Below are 16580 nucleotides of genomic sequence, written 5' to 3' on the forward strand. Positions count from 1 at the left end.
TAGCTGTGTTTCTTTTAAATAAAATAATAATTGAAATCGTATGGTAATAGGTATTTTTGCCCACAAGAAGCTATGTTAGCTGGTAGGAAAGTGTTTAAAACTTTGATTATAGTATCCAATAGTAATGGTTTTGGTAATGGTTTATTTACTTGGTTTTGGGAAGCAATTACCAGTATTTCCTACAGAAGCAAAATATTTACTAATTTCAAGAACGAGCTTACATAGTAAACTTAGTAAAAGAAAATGGTCATATACCGAAATGTGTATGTACTTAATTTTAGTCCATAGAAATGTGTATCTTTGATTAGAAAACATAACGGGCGTCTTTACATAATCTTATTTAGAAAAGACATTGGGGTTCAAGGAAATGTCACATAGTAACCAAATGAACTGTTCTTAACAACTTTTTAGAGATTACTAAAAAATATTGTTAAACATTTTTTTTGTATATGTTTTGAATGCAGATAAGAATTATTCGCTCTTAAACCCTGAAATGCTTTTTTTTAATTCAATACACTAAATCACAGTTTTAGTTTTACAGTTTATTTATACTGTGTAATAAAAGACTAGTAACTTTTTAAGTTAGACTGTTTTAACACATCTCCCCATGAACAGTATAAACAGGCGAAATTATTTAAAAAGGGGATTTTTAATATAAGAGTAACATAGTGATTTACCCATACGGTTTATATTTTTATGATGTCTTTAGAATAATCAAGCCGAGGTTCTCAGCATAACAACATAACATAAACAACCATTAGGCGTATTTTGAGAGGTTCTTAAACGCTTCTAGACATGAAGTGTAATCGGATTAATGAATGATTACGAAATGTAATTAAAATATACTCCTTGGAACACCGTCTTGGAGAAATATTGGTTCATTTTAGTCAATCGGTCAAATTCTGCCTTTATTTGCTTCGTTTTGCTATTAGGCTAGCCGTTAAAAATGCTTAATTTCCTTCTTTTTACACAGTGCTGCACTGGGAAAGACTTCTATATCTGTTGTCCATAACAACCGAATGAAAATATCGATTGATATATCGATTATTTAATTCGATATTTCGTTTGGTTGCTTACTAACCAAACGACATATCGAATGAAACGATTGAGTAATCGATAAATCCATCGATATTGTCATTTTTTTGTTTTGACAACAGATACGGAAGTCTACCCCTGCACTGTTTTATTTGCACAGTACTTTAAAATAATCAGGCCTATATAGAGTACGTCACTTATGTGTCCAAGTACATTATTGCAAACCTTTAGCGCATTAAAATTATTAAATTAGCGTTTGTTAATTGGTTTACATCATTCATTATTATTAAATAGAAATATTCAAGATAATACTACTTCCATATAACTTAAACCAATCTTTTTCTTCAGCGTGTAAATTTTGTCTGCTTGTTTAACTAAATACATAGTCACAAACTCACAAAATACACAGTCAAATATTAATTTTACTTTGATTTCAGACAGTTTTGAATGCAAACAAAGATAACAAACGTTATAACACATGGGTTAACAGTTACCTTTTCCGTTATTTTATGGCAGGATTGTTAGCAAACATATTGGCTTAAAGCAACATACTTACTCTTTCGTTTTGTTTTATCCAATTGTTTTGGATAGAAAATTATTATATAAACAACGATTTTACCTGACATTTTTATTTAAAGTTAATATTAAGGTATTAATCATACATATTAGGTGATTATAAGTACACTTAGTGCGTTGTGGTAAATTTTATGTAAAGTAACCTTCCGCCCAAGTGTATAATTTACTCAACAAAACAAGTGTAAGAGCTTTAAAGCTTTTAATGTCCCGTATGAGTATTCTAGCCGTTAACAAAATCCTAAATTATCTTGTTATATTCAAGTTAGAGTTACCGCATTAACGAAAACCAAATTGTAACGTGAACTGCGTGGACGGTTACAAATTTTCACTATTCGTTATTTAATCATCAGGTCGAACTGTTTCGTTTGTAATTTGATTGTAACTTAACGCCATGTTAGCCGTGCTACCGACAACCCCCCCCCTCAAACTTCCTCACCAACTAGACATATATATCTCTCTCTCCCCCCCTCATCCCCCCTCTCCCTCTCTCTCTCCCCCCCACTCTCTCCCCCCCTCTCTCTCTCTCATGATAATTTGAGAAATTGACATTCTTACTCTCACGATTCGATGTTGTTGTACATAGTTTTTTGGAAAAATCAAATATGTTGAAATTTAACTTTGAAAACTATCTTTGACTTCGGAACATAAATAATGTTGATCATTTGGTAATACCAGGTCATAATGACCCGACTAAAATCATCACCATGAAGATGAAACAAGTCTTTTGCCCATTATAAAGGTAAGAAACAAACTTTAAAGAGATACACGACTAAAATCTTGTATATAAAATCATGTACCAATTGTTGTATAAACACATGTTTAATGCTTCTAAAGCAAAGCCTGTAATTGTTAATCGGAAATGTGGCTTCGAGGATTTCAATGGAACATACGTAGATTAATATGTAAAAATATGTGTTTGTGTATTAGAGATAATATTCGATGAGACAAATTTAGGTAAAACTTTACTCTAGATTTTAACACCTACCGATTTAGGAAATTACACGTGTCATCTGTTGTAAATCATCTGGTAGTAAATCCGTTAAATTAAATAAACAAATAGCCTTTTATAATGAAAAAAGAATTTTAAAACAAATTCAGTTAAACACTATTGAACGACAAACCAACCATAAGTGAGAGTTGTTAATCTAGAGGAGAGTGTGTTGGTCACATTGTTGCTGGGTAGTTACATGTTGTCAGTTACCTATAGTGACAAGTATCCCATTATCAGCACAATAAATTCTATTTCTTCATCAGAAGAAAAATTTAGATAAATAACTTCATCTTTTAAAACTAGGAATCCTCTTACTCCATCGTGTAGTTAACTAAAGCCGTATTTCCATAACGTTAAGTTTAAACTGTCAAACACTAAATACTGATTAACGAATTACACCAATAACAAATTAAAACGGTTTGTCCAACATGATGTATTTTACTAACTTTCACAACATGGCAATTCATAAAACATATTTATATAATCGAATGTAAATGTGCTTGACAGAAAGTAAATTATTTTTCAAATATTTACAAGGCTTGTTATTTCCAATAAAATCTGTGATACAATAGGAAAAAAAACTTATATAATAGTATTCACAATTTTGTAATTTTATTTAACAATCAAACTATTTCAAGCTAATCAAGCTAATAATCGTTGTTGTGTTAGATATTTTCCTGTTGTAGACAGCATAAATCAATATTGTTGGTCTTAAATGACCTTTTTGATATCATCAATACATATTATTTCAAAGATAATTTAAATATCTTGTCCTCTCAACTTCAAAAAAACAAATTAATCAAAATTCACTGTCCTACTTCTGGATATTGTTTTAAATTCATAAAAGTATTGTCTTACAATATCCTTTTTGTTCTTGGTTATACTACATGTTACCACATCATCGGGTTCATCCTCTTCTTTTGAGTTTTCAATTTTAAGTTTATGACGAATCTTAGAATGGAACTGCTGATGTGGCAGATACTACGAAACAGGTAGTGCAGCAAAGAACAAACGAGGCTATTGTAAAGTAACACATTTCTTTTAGTTAATTTATCTAAAGCCTGAAGCGTTATGTTATTTATGTTAGAAGATTGGATCTGTTTTACAGAAGGCCTATAAAATTAAATTTTATGACACCGAAAGTAATTTTATAGCAGTTAGGCGAATAATAACGAGTTTAAAATATAATTTTTGATATTTGCATCTTGACCATTGCTATTGAACTTCGTTGTGCAGGTGTATTCCGAATGTAGGCAGAGGAGTACTTTACTCCAAACTATTTATATTTATTTAATTTTGTATGTAAATATCTAAAGATTATATTTAAGGGAATTAAAATTTAAATTCTGATCCTCTATGAATTTAATTTTTCTTTTGTTTATTTGTTGTTTATTTTTTTGTTTTGTTAATTCTTTTGTTAATGGTGGTCTGCAGAAACCATTTTTGGTTTATGCAGATTTTAAACCTAAAAATAGTCTTAAAAACCACTGACCTGACCAAATTTTGCAGATAAAATTGTTTTTGAGATGTTATTTGGTGTTATACTTAAGGTAAACCATTGAAGATAGACTTTATTCGAATCCTACGGATTGAATTTAATTAATTCTTCGAACTACATACACGTTTGGTCAGTTTAGAAATAAGGTTATCGAGTTGTAAGCGATACACTTGAAACGTCTAGGTGTAAGTGGTTCGGACTAAATCAAACCTACATTTTAAGAAAGTGCCTTATATAAATCAAAACTTAAAAAAAAAATATTGAGTTGCATGTTGATATTGAGTTCCTACCTCCAGCCAAAATATTTGACGAAAACCGTTTGGGCATTTAATTACATAAATAAAACATATTTTTAAGAACTGAAATACTGATCATTTCAAACGTTTAAAATTTTTGTAGGATATAATAATTGATTCTTATCCTCTAATATCCTCTAATACTAAATAAAATGTGTAGTATTTCACATGGAGAGCTGACAGTTTAACCGGTTGTGGTTACGATGAATCGAGTCCAATCTTAAGATCCACTCAACGCTATAAGTGTAAGTGTAAGAAAGGGCCATGTGGCCCTAACTTTGCCTGTGTAAATAAATGATTTTTCATTTCATTTCATTTTCTTTTCAACGCTAATCCTCAATATCACTGGTTTTGAGCAATCCTGCAACTAATAAAATGGGCGAATACAGTATAAGGGAAGGCATGGCATGGACCCCGGGAACACCCCCCCCCCCCCCCATATAAGGAATATGAAGAAAAATAAGTACCGGAATAGTCAAAAATAAAGATGCTTGATCTAGGCAAAGTAAAAGGGGCATTCATTGCAAATTATTCTCTTAAGATGAATAGCAAAAGTTGCATAAAGTATGGGTGTCCACGCAAAATCTTATAACCTAGCCATACACTTATCTTGCCCCTCCCTTAAATTGTTTATATTCCACAGACTAATCATCTGCTTGCAATAAAGAATAATTATACAAAACTACTTTTTGACAACAAAAACTAATATTTAGCATTCATTAAAATGTGTCCTGAGTAATGGAGTCTAGAGGCATAAGGAAATATCAGGATTGCTTGGCAAGAGACACAGGTTATCCTCATTACCCATAATTCCTTGCGAGAATTTCTGTAACAAGAGCCTAATGGTTGTTTATGTCAGGTTGTTACGCTGAGAATCTACCGTTCTCTAGTAGTAGAGCCTCTGTCATACAGTATATCATTCAACGCATAGGATTTGTGAAATTAGTCTTTGAAATTTGACGAAAAGTAACCGACTAATACATAAATTCTGTTTCAATTTCATTGAAATAACAGTTGTGATGGTGGACACACTGAACATTAGGTCATACATTTTCTTCTAAAGATATTATAGTATGATTGTATCCCATTATTTGTGAAGAAAATATTTAATATTTATACGTTCCGTAAATGTATACCAAAGGAATTAGTTCTATCTAACACAATATTGGTTTGGCCATTGTATATTCTGTACATGTTTGCGTAGTATATTCAGATGTTACAATACATCATTAATTTATCAAACATTGTGTTTTAATGATTTTAAAAACTCAGAGCGAAAAAGGCCATACAATTGAGTAATAAAAAATCAGTAAAATAGTGGATACCATAAATGTGTATCTAGACAGAAAACACATTTACGAACGTTAGTTTCGTACATTTGTACTGTATTTTTAACTAAGGATCATTTATTTAGCAGGAATATCAGGGAGAGTTCTTGTCCATTAGGTCAAGAGTCTTCAGGAAATTACACCATTAGTAAGGTCCTTAAAGGTCCTTCAAGTGGATCAGCAAAACTAGAGTTTCATCTCGATCATTTTCTGTTTGTTAAACATATTTTTACGATAATAGCTCCAATTTACGTTTAAATAAAATTATAAAAATAATCTTTTATGATTAGTTTTTATAGAAAATAATATTTCTATATAATCACCATTATACGCTCAGATTCAACTGTAAACTTTACCTATACTTTGGGATTTTTTCCAAGAATACTTATTCGTACATTGGGAATTAAATGGGTTTCTTACTTGAAATAGCATTTAAATCAAATTTAATATTACCTTATATATTTCAAATTTCAAATTCAAAACGTCTTTATTTTCCTTACATGTATATTGGTACAAAAATAGTGTCAAATATAAAGCAGCAAACTACCCTTCGTACCTTTTCAGTACTAAATTATAGATGAAAATTTATTCAATGAGTTTCTCCATTGTAAAGGCGCATTTCCTATTATTTTTTTTTATTTAGCTTTAAATGATTTTTAATTTGGTTCCTCCTTTGGAGACAGACATTCCTTAGAATTCGCGATCCAGCAAAAGATGGTTTGTTTTTGCAGAATTCGATCTTATAGGTTATCAGCAGATATAAGAAACTCTAATTCTACTTTCTTACTTTGAAAACTATTCAGACCAATTCATCTTATAAAATCCTAGGAACCCCATATGATTAGCATTACATTTGATTTTATTGGTAAAATAATTTTACCACTGTAAATTTCAGATATTTAAAATAATCAAAAAGGGATGTAGTAAAATTATTTGCAGTCAATTTAAAATATGTAGTTTGTGGAGTGAACAATCAAGAGCTAAGTAAACAACGAGGTGTCAAGCTTCCAGTTTTGTTTTGCAAAAATAAATCAACTCAATTTTTTTATATTGTGGCATTCGGCGTCCACACTGGCCGTTTTATGTGGTGGCGATAAATCCATCGATATTGTCATTTTTTTGTTTTGACAACAGATACGGAAGTCTACCCCTGCACTGTTTTATTTGCACAGTACTTTAAAATAATCAGGCCTATATAGAGTACGTCACTTATGTGTCCAAGTACATTATTGCAAACCTTTAGCGCATTAAAATTATTAAATTAGCGTTTGTTAATTGGTTTACATCATTCATTATTATTAAATAGAAATATTCAAGATAATACTACTTCCATATAACTTAAACCAATCTTTTTCTTCAGCGTGTAAATTTTGTCTGCTTGTTTAACTAAATACATAGTCACAAACTCACAAAATACACAGTCAAATATTAATTTTACTTTGATTTCAGACAGTTTTGAATGCAAACAAAGATAACAAACGTTATAACACATGGGTTAACAGTTACCTTTTCCGTTATTTTATGGCAGGATTGTTAGCAAACATATTGGCTTAAAGCAACATACTTACTCTTTCGTTTTGTTTTATCCAATTGTTTTGGATAGAAAATTATTATATAAACAACGATTTTACCTGACATTTTTATTTAAAGTTAATATTAAGGTATTAATCATACATATTAGGTGATTATAAGTACACTTAGTGCGTTGTGGTAAATTTTATGTAAAGTAACCTTCCGCCCAAGTGTATAATTTACTCAACAAAACAAGTGTAAGAGCTTTAAAGCTTTTAATGTCCCGTATGAGTATTCTAGCCGTTAACAAAATCCTAAATTATCTTGTTATATTCAAGTTAGAGTTACCGCATTAACGAAAACCAAATTGTAACGTGAACTGCGTGGACGGTTACAAATTTTCACTATTCGTTATTTAATCATCAGGTCGAACTGTTTCGTTTGTAATTTGATTGTAACTTAACGCCATGTTAGCCGTGCTACCGACAACCCCCCCCCTCAAACTTCCTCACCAACTAGACATATATATCTCTCTCTCCCCCCCTCATCCCCCCTCTCCCTCTCTCTCTCCCCCCCACTCTCTCCCCCCCTCTCTCTCTCTCATGATAATTTGAGAAATTGACATTCTTACTCTCACGATTCGATGTTGTTGTACATAGTTTTTTGGAAAAATCAAATATGTTGAAATTTAACTTTGAAAACTATCTTTGACTTCGGAACATAAATAATGTTGATCATTTGGTAATACCAGGTCATAATGACCCGACTAAAATCATCACCATGAAGATGAAACAAGTCTTTTGCCCATTATAAAGGTAAGAAACAAACTTTAAAGAGATACACGACTAAAATCTTGTATATAAAATCATGTACCAATTGTTGTATAAACACATGTTTAATGCTTCTAAAGCAAAGCCTGTAATTGTTAATCGGAAATGTGGCTTCGAGGATTTCAATGGAACATACGTAGATTAATATGTAAAAATATGTGTTTGTGTATTAGAGATAATATTCGATGAGACAAATTTAGGTAAAACTTTACTCTAGATTTTAACACCTACCGATTTAGGAAATTACACGTGTCATCTGTTGTAAATCATCTGGTAGTAAATCCGTTAAATTAAATAAACAAATAGCCTTTTATAATGAAAAAAGAATTTTAAAACAAATTCAGTTAAACACTATTGAACGACAAACCAACCATAAGTGAGAGTTGTTAATCTAGAGGAGAGTGTGTTGGTCACATTGTTGCTGGGTAGTTACATGTTGTCAGTTACCTATAGTGACAAGTATCCCATTATCAGCACAATAAATTCTATTTCTTCATCAGAAGAAAAATTTAGATAAATAACTTCATCTTTTAAAACTAGGAATCCTCTTACTCCATCGTGTAGTTAACTAAAGCCGTATTTCCATAACGTTAAGTTTAAACTGTCAAACACTAAATACTGATTAACGAATTACACCAATAACAAATTAAAACGGTTTGTCCAACATGATGTATTTTACTAACTTTCACAACATGGCAATTCATAAAACATATTTATATAATCGAATGTAAATGTGCTTGACAGAAAGTAAATTATTTTTCAAATATTTACAAGGCTTGTTATTTCCAATAAAATCTGTGATACAATAGGAAAAAAAACTTATATAATAGTATTCACAATTTTGTAATTTTATTTAACAATCAAACTATTTCAAGCTAATCAAGCTAATAATCGTTGTTGTGTTAGATATTTTCCTGTTGTAGACAGCATAAATCAATATTGTTGGTCTTAAATGACCTTTTTGATATCATCAATACATATTATTTCAAAGATAATTTAAATATCTTGTCCTCTCAACTTCAAAAAAACAAATTAATCAAAATTCACTGTCCTACTTCTGGATATTGTTTTAAATTCATAAAAGTATTGTCTTACAATATCCTTTTTGTTCTTGGTTATACTACATGTTACCACATCATCGGGTTCATCCTCTTCTTTTGAGTTTTCAATTTTAAGTTTATGACGAATCTTAGAATGGAACTGCTGATGTGGCAGATACTACGAAACAGGTAGTGCAGCAAAGAACAAACGAGGCTATTGTAAAGTAACACATTTCTTTTAGTTAATTTATCTAAAGCCTGAAGCGTTATGTTATTTATGTTAGAAGATTGGATCTGTTTTACAGAAGGCCTATAAAATTAAATTTTATGACACCGAAAGTAATTTTATAGCAGTTAGGCGAATAATAACGAGTTTAAAATATAATTTTTGATATTTGCATCTTGACCATTGCTATTGAACTTCGTTGTGCAGGTGTATTCCGAATGTAGGCAGAGGAGTACTTTACTCCAAACTATTTATATTTATTTAATTTTGTATGTAAATATCTAAAGATTATATTTAAGGGAATTAAAATTTAAATTCTGATCCTCTATGAATTTAATTTTTCTTTTGTTTATTTGTTGTTTATTTTTTTGTTTTGTTAATTCTTTTGTTAATGGTGGTCTGCAGAAACCATTTTTGGTTTATGCAGATTTTAAACCTAAAAATAGTCTTAAAAACCACTGACCTGACCAAATTTTGCAGATAAAATTGTTTTTGAGATGTTATTTGGTGTTATACTTAAGGTAAACCATTGAAGATAGACTTTATTCGAATCCTACGGATTGAATTTAATTAATTCTTCGAACTACATACACGTTTGGTCAGTTTAGAAATAAGGTTATCGAGTTGTAAGCGATACACTTGAAACGTCTAGGTGTAAGTGGTTCGGACTAAATCAAACCTACATTTTAAGAAAGTGCCTTATATAAATCAAAACTTAAAAAAAAAATATTGAGTTGCATGTTGATATTGAGTTCCTACCTCCAGCCAAAATATTTGACGAAAACCGTTTGGGCATTTAATTACATAAATAAAACATATTTTTAAGAACTGAAATACTGATCATTTCAAACGTTTAAAATTTTTGTAGGATATAATAATTGATTCTTATCCTCTAATATCCTCTAATACTAAATAAAATGTGTAGTATTTCACATGGAGAGCTGACAGTTTAACCGGTTGTGGTTACGATGAATCGAGTCCAATCTTAAGATCCACTCAACGCTATAAGTGTAAGTGTAAGAAAGGGCCATGTGGCCCTAACTTTGCCTGTGTAAATAAATGATTTTTCATTTCATTTCATTTTCTTTTCAACGCTAATCCTCAATATCACTGGTTTTGAGCAATCCTGCAACTAATAAAATGGGCGAATACAGTATAAGGGAAGGCATGGCATGGACCCCGGGAACACCCCCCCCCCCCCCATATAAGGAATATGAAGAAAAATAAGTACCGGAATAGTCAAAAATAAAGATGCTTGATCTAGGCAAAGTAAAAGGGGCATTCATTGCAAATTATTCTCTTAAGATGAATAGCAAAAGTTGCATAAAGTATGGGTGTCCACGCAAAATCTTATAACCTAGCCATACACTTATCTTGCCCCTCCCTTAAATTGTTTATATTCCACAGACTAATCATCTGCTTGCAATAAAGAATAATTATACAAAACTACTTTTTGACAACAAAAACTAATATTTAGCATTCATTAAAATGTGTCCTGAGTAATGGAGTCTAGAGGCATAAGGAAATATCAGGATTGCTTGGCAAGAGACACAGGTTATCCTCATTACCCATAATTCCTTGCGAGAATTTCTGTAACAAGAGCCTAATGGTTGTTTATGTCAGGTTGTTACGCTGAGAATCTACCGTTCTCTAGTAGTAGAGCCTCTGTCATACAGTATATCATTCAACGCATAGGATTTGTGAAATTAGTCTTTGAAATTTGACGAAAAGTAACCGACTAATACATAAATTCTGTTTCAATTTCATTGAAATAACAGTTGTGATGGTGGACACACTGAACATTAGGTCATACATTTTCTTCTAAAGATATTATAGTATGATTGTATCCCATTATTTGTGAAGAAAATATTTAATATTTATACGTTCCGTAAATGTATACCAAAGGAATTAGTTCTATCTAACACAATATTGGTTTGGCCATTGTATATTCTGTACATGTTTGCGTAGTATATTCAGATGTTACAATACATCATTAATTTATCAAACATTGTGTTTTAATGATTTTAAAAACTCAGAGCGAAAAAGGCCATACAATTGAGTAATAAAAAATCAGTAAAATAGTGGATACCATAAATGTGTATCTAGACAGAAAACACATTTACGAACGTTAGTTTCGTACATTTGTACTGTATTTTTAACTAAGGATCATTTATTTAGCAGGAATATCAGGGAGAGTTCTTGTCCATTAGGTCAAGAGTCTTCAGGAAATTACACCATTAGTAAGGTCCTTAAAGGTCCTTCAAGTGGATCAGCAAAACTAGAGTTTCATCTCGATCATTTTCTGTTTGTTAAACATATTTTTACGATAATAGCTCCAATTTACGTTTAAATAAAATTATAAAAATAATCTTTTATGATTAGTTTTTATAGAAAATAATATTTCTATATAATCACCATTATACGCTCAGATTCAACTGTAAACTTTACCTATACTTTGGGATTTTTTCCAAGAATACTTATTCGTACATTGGGAATTAAATGGGTTTCTTACTTGAAATAGCATTTAAATCAAATTTAATATTACCTTATATATTTCAAATTTCAAATTCAAAACGTCTTTATTTTCCTTACATGTATATTGGTACAAAAATAGTGTCAAATATAAAGCAGCAAACTACCCTTCGTACCTTTTCAGTACTAAATTATAGATGAAAATTTATTCAATGAGTTTCTCCATTGTAAAGGCGCATTTCCTATTATTTTTTTTTATTTAGCTTTAAATGATTTTTAATTTGGTTCCTCCTTTGGAGACAGACATTCCTTAGAATTCGCGATCCAGCAAAAGATGGTTTGTTTTTGCAGAATTCGATCTTATAGGTTATCAGCAGATATAAGAAACTCTAATTCTACTTTCTTACTTTGAAAACTATTCAGACCAATTCATCTTATAAAATCCTAGGAACCCCATATGATTAGCATTACATTTGATTTTATTGGTAAAATAATTTTACCACTGTAAATTTCAGATATTTAAAATAATCAAAAAGGGATGTAGTAAAATTATTTGCAGTCAATTTAAAATATGTAGTTTGTGGAGTGAACAATCAAGAGCTAAGTAAACAACGAGGTGTCAAGCTTCCAGTTTTGTTTTGCAAAAATAAATCAACTCAATTTTTTTATATTGTGGCATTCGGCGTCCACACTGGCCGTTTTATGTGGTGTGTTTTAATTTATAGATGGTAATTTATCTTTCTTTTACTATAAATTAGGGTAATGGCTCTTTATATTTATAGGTTATGGATATTGTTAATGGAAATTATTGTATTCAACATATTCTTTCCTGGGTGCCTTAAAATAATAAATCCTTAATAAATAGGCCTATAAACTCATCGCTCCAGTCAAAACGTTGTTCCAATTGGTCGAATCACGTGTTAAAAACAATGTAACTTACTTCGTCTAGAATTTATTAAACCTCGGTTACTAACTACGCAATTACTAAATGTTACCAACCTTAATGTAACATACACAATTATGACTAGTTAAATCGTTACACTTTTGCTGATCGTACCATTATGGGTTGTTAATTGCATCAACGTCATAATATAACATTCCAGAACGAAATTAAAAATTGTTTAATGTTTCTAGAGACCTGTAATTTATTGGCTCGAGTTTTAATGAAATGCAGTGGTTTTGCTACAACCACAAAGATGAGAATGTACATAATTAGTTTTAAAATATGCAAACAAGAAAGCCAATGTTACATCAGAGAGTGGGAAGAATTATATGACTTAACTGCATTACTTTGAAGTCTGACACTGCTTGTTGTGTTTTTAAATAAATCCTCGGATTTTGAAATCATCCTTTATTCGAGAAGAGCAAAGTTGTTTTTTATAAATAGCCTTCAACTTTGCAACCTTAATCTTATTAAGTTTCATAAATAATCAAAGTTTAATTTTGAATTTAAATTACTTTTACTGAGAATCTTTGCTACCGAAAATACTTTTTGTCTATTTTATCACACTTAAACAAGATAATAATTAAATCGTTGTTTTTGTTAGTTACTCTTATTTTAACCTGGAATGTCATTAAAAGACAGCTTTTTTGAAAACAATAATAAAAACTAGTTATAAGCATCTAATTTTCAAAATTATTTATTTTTTACATAATCAAACTACAAACAATACTGGTTTAGTTAAAAGTTATTTTTATTTGAAAATTTTTTTCTCGATTTTCAATCTGGTCTAATAAACTTATTCGTACAAACAGAATTACTTATGCTAGATACTTAAAACAAAGTATTTTGAACACTTTATCTATAAACCTAGAGAACCAATTACACTTTGGACAGTTTCTGGCAATTTTTTTTAGGTATGCTGTACAACAACAATACAGTGCTCTCAAGTAGTGCGTGTAAAAAAGCTTTGTGCAAAAGGAATTTGTTGTGTGACGTAAATTGTTGAAACAGCATCGAGTAACATTTGATTAATCAAACTGTTACATTCAATCGGACTGTTTCTGACGCGGAGACATTTTTGTCATGGTATTTGACTCAACCGATTGACGCCTTTCCACCTTTCTGGATCGGTCTGAACAAAATCAAACTTTTTTTACAAGTTCAAGCCTAGATCGATTGTTACGTGTATATTTGCTTACATCACTTGAAACTTAGTTAACTCAGTTCATCTTGTTTGTAAAGTGTATTTTCAGTAAATGTATTCATTAAAATAAATATTATATCAAGTGCGTATGAACACATTAAAAACACCTTTTTCTTGCATCTGAAATAGAAAATATTTATATTTTTACTTATAGTACGTAATTTAATTATCATTTGTGAATTATAGATACGTCTTTTTAACATTTGTCAACTTATTTACACTTAAACTCTTAGAGTGCTATTAAAATTTACAAGTTGGTAAAAATGTACATTATTAGTCAACATCGAATTGTTTTATTACTGATCACAATCAAATATTTTTAGTCATCTTTACACATATATTAATTCCTTGGTAAGACATGTTTTGCCATTAACAAGTACGAATAATAATGTGTTAAGTTGTTATTTAGTTACCTGAAGATACATTATATGTATTTTTCTGTACCATAGGGTGAGTTTTAATTGTCCCCCCCCCCACACTTTTTTCTAAATTTTTTCGAATATCAATCCCAGACCACTTCCAAACATTGTTGGGTAGTAAGTACTTCATTTTGGCAAGGTGGTCATTTCCGGCCGCCATCTTGGATCCGCCATATTGGATCCAAAATATTTTTTTCAAATGTAAAGGTGGGGTTGTGACCCATTATTTCGAACTACATTTTTACCCTGATTACAATGCCACAAACAGTTTTTAAAAATCTTAATTCATTCCAAAGTTATGAGGGCTTTTTAAAACTTTATTTTTAGCCCATTTTAACATTGTGCATGTACAAACTAAGACCATAATCTCAAAATAGTGCTAGATAAAGATAAGTATACACTACCAGTCATTGTCGACCTATTTTCACTTGGTTATGACTGATGTATTTTTTTCGGCCGCCATCTTGGATCCGCCATTTTGAAATGTGATAAATTATTTTAAATGTGAAGGGGGTGTTGTGACCCATCATTTCGAATTACTTTTTTAAGCTAAACTCAATTCCATGATCTGTTTTTCATTTTCATATTTTGATTTTGAAATATAGACATTTTTAACAAAAAAATTGCAATATTTGACAAATAAAACTTGATAACAAAAAATTGATAGCGGCATTGAGTTTAGCTTAAAAAAATAGTTCGAAATGATAGGTCACAACACCCCCTTCATATTTAAAATAATTTATCACATTTCAAAATGGCGGATCCAAGATGGCGGCCGAAAAAATACATCAGTCATAACCAAGTGAAAATAGGTCGACACTTACTGGTAGTGTATACTTATCTTTATCTAGCACTATTTTGAGATTATGGTCTTAGTTTGTACATGCACAATGTTAAAATGGGCTAAAAATAAAGTTTTAAAAAGCCCTCATAACTTTAGAATGAATCAAGATTTTTTAAAACGGTTTGTGGCATTGTAATCAAGGTACAAATTTAGTTCGAAATAATGGGTCACAACCCCACCTTTACATTTGAAAAAAAAATTTTGCATCCAATATGGCGGATGCAAGATTGCGGCCGGAAATGACTACCTTGTCAAAATGAAGTACTTACTACCCAACAATGTTTGGAAGTGGTCTGGCATTGATATTTGAAAAAATGTAGAAAAAAGTGTGGGGGGGGACAATTAAAACTCACCCTGTATACTACAAACGAGATATGAAAATGGGTTCACATTAGCTTAAGGGCCAACGTTTGAAAAGCCTGCAGCTTCTTCAGTTATTTATTTATTTTATATTTTTGAAATAACACATTTGTCATTTACAAACTAATTTATCAAAGTATTTGGAAAAAACATTTACAGTTTGAACGATAAAATGTAAAATATTCTGGAGATATTTCACTTCAGGTTTAGAATGTGGGTCTGGATGGAAGAAAGGTAGCAAAGTAAAGAAGAGGTCAACATCGTACGTCAATTTGGCGCCCCTCAACCTTATCACGAATATTACTCTCCCCTGAAACTCTCCATATCTTACCTTATCTTACTGCGAATTTATAAACCACAGAGTTTCGTGAAACCATAAATCGCTATCCCATTAGTAAAATGTATTTGACTGTTTATCAATTGTCTTACAAATATGTTCATAGGATTTATCCTGTTTATCAATTGTCTTACAAATATGTTCATGGGATTTATCTTGTTTATCACTTGTCTTACAAATATGTTCATGGGATTTATCCTGTTTATCAATTGTCTTACAAATATGTTCGGATAAATCAACATGATAAAATCTATATATAAAACGTAAATTATTATTCTTACATCAAAAACTTCATCGACACACGCAATTTTTTTGTGATAAAACTGTTATGTAGTGATATTTTATGTTAATTTTTATTGACACTTTAGAGGAGAAGGTTAAAAGTTGGGTTAAAATATTGTATATAGAATTCCAAGAACGAGTTTTAAATATGTACTATGAAAAAAAAAACTTTATCATTCACAAAGAATAATTTTATGCTGATCGTTATTTTAGTTCTAAAATATTTTTTTATATAATTATGAATCTGTTTGAGTTAAAAAAAACTGTTTTCTATTAATTACTCAAATTTATGTTGGTCGATGGCAAATGGTAACATACGGACCTTGAGCCAAAAATAACGATGTTTCATCATTATTTGTGTGATATATAATGTGTAATATGTGCTCA

The sequence above is a fragment of the Macrosteles quadrilineatus genome, unplaced genomic scaffold (assembly GCF_028750875.1).
Source record: "Macrosteles quadrilineatus isolate MER2022 unplaced genomic scaffold, UCM_ALF_1.0 Scaffold_3__2_contigs__length_128488019, whole genome shotgun sequence".
Lineage (NCBI taxonomy): Eukaryota > Metazoa > Arthropoda > Insecta > Hemiptera > Cicadellidae > Macrosteles > Macrosteles quadrilineatus.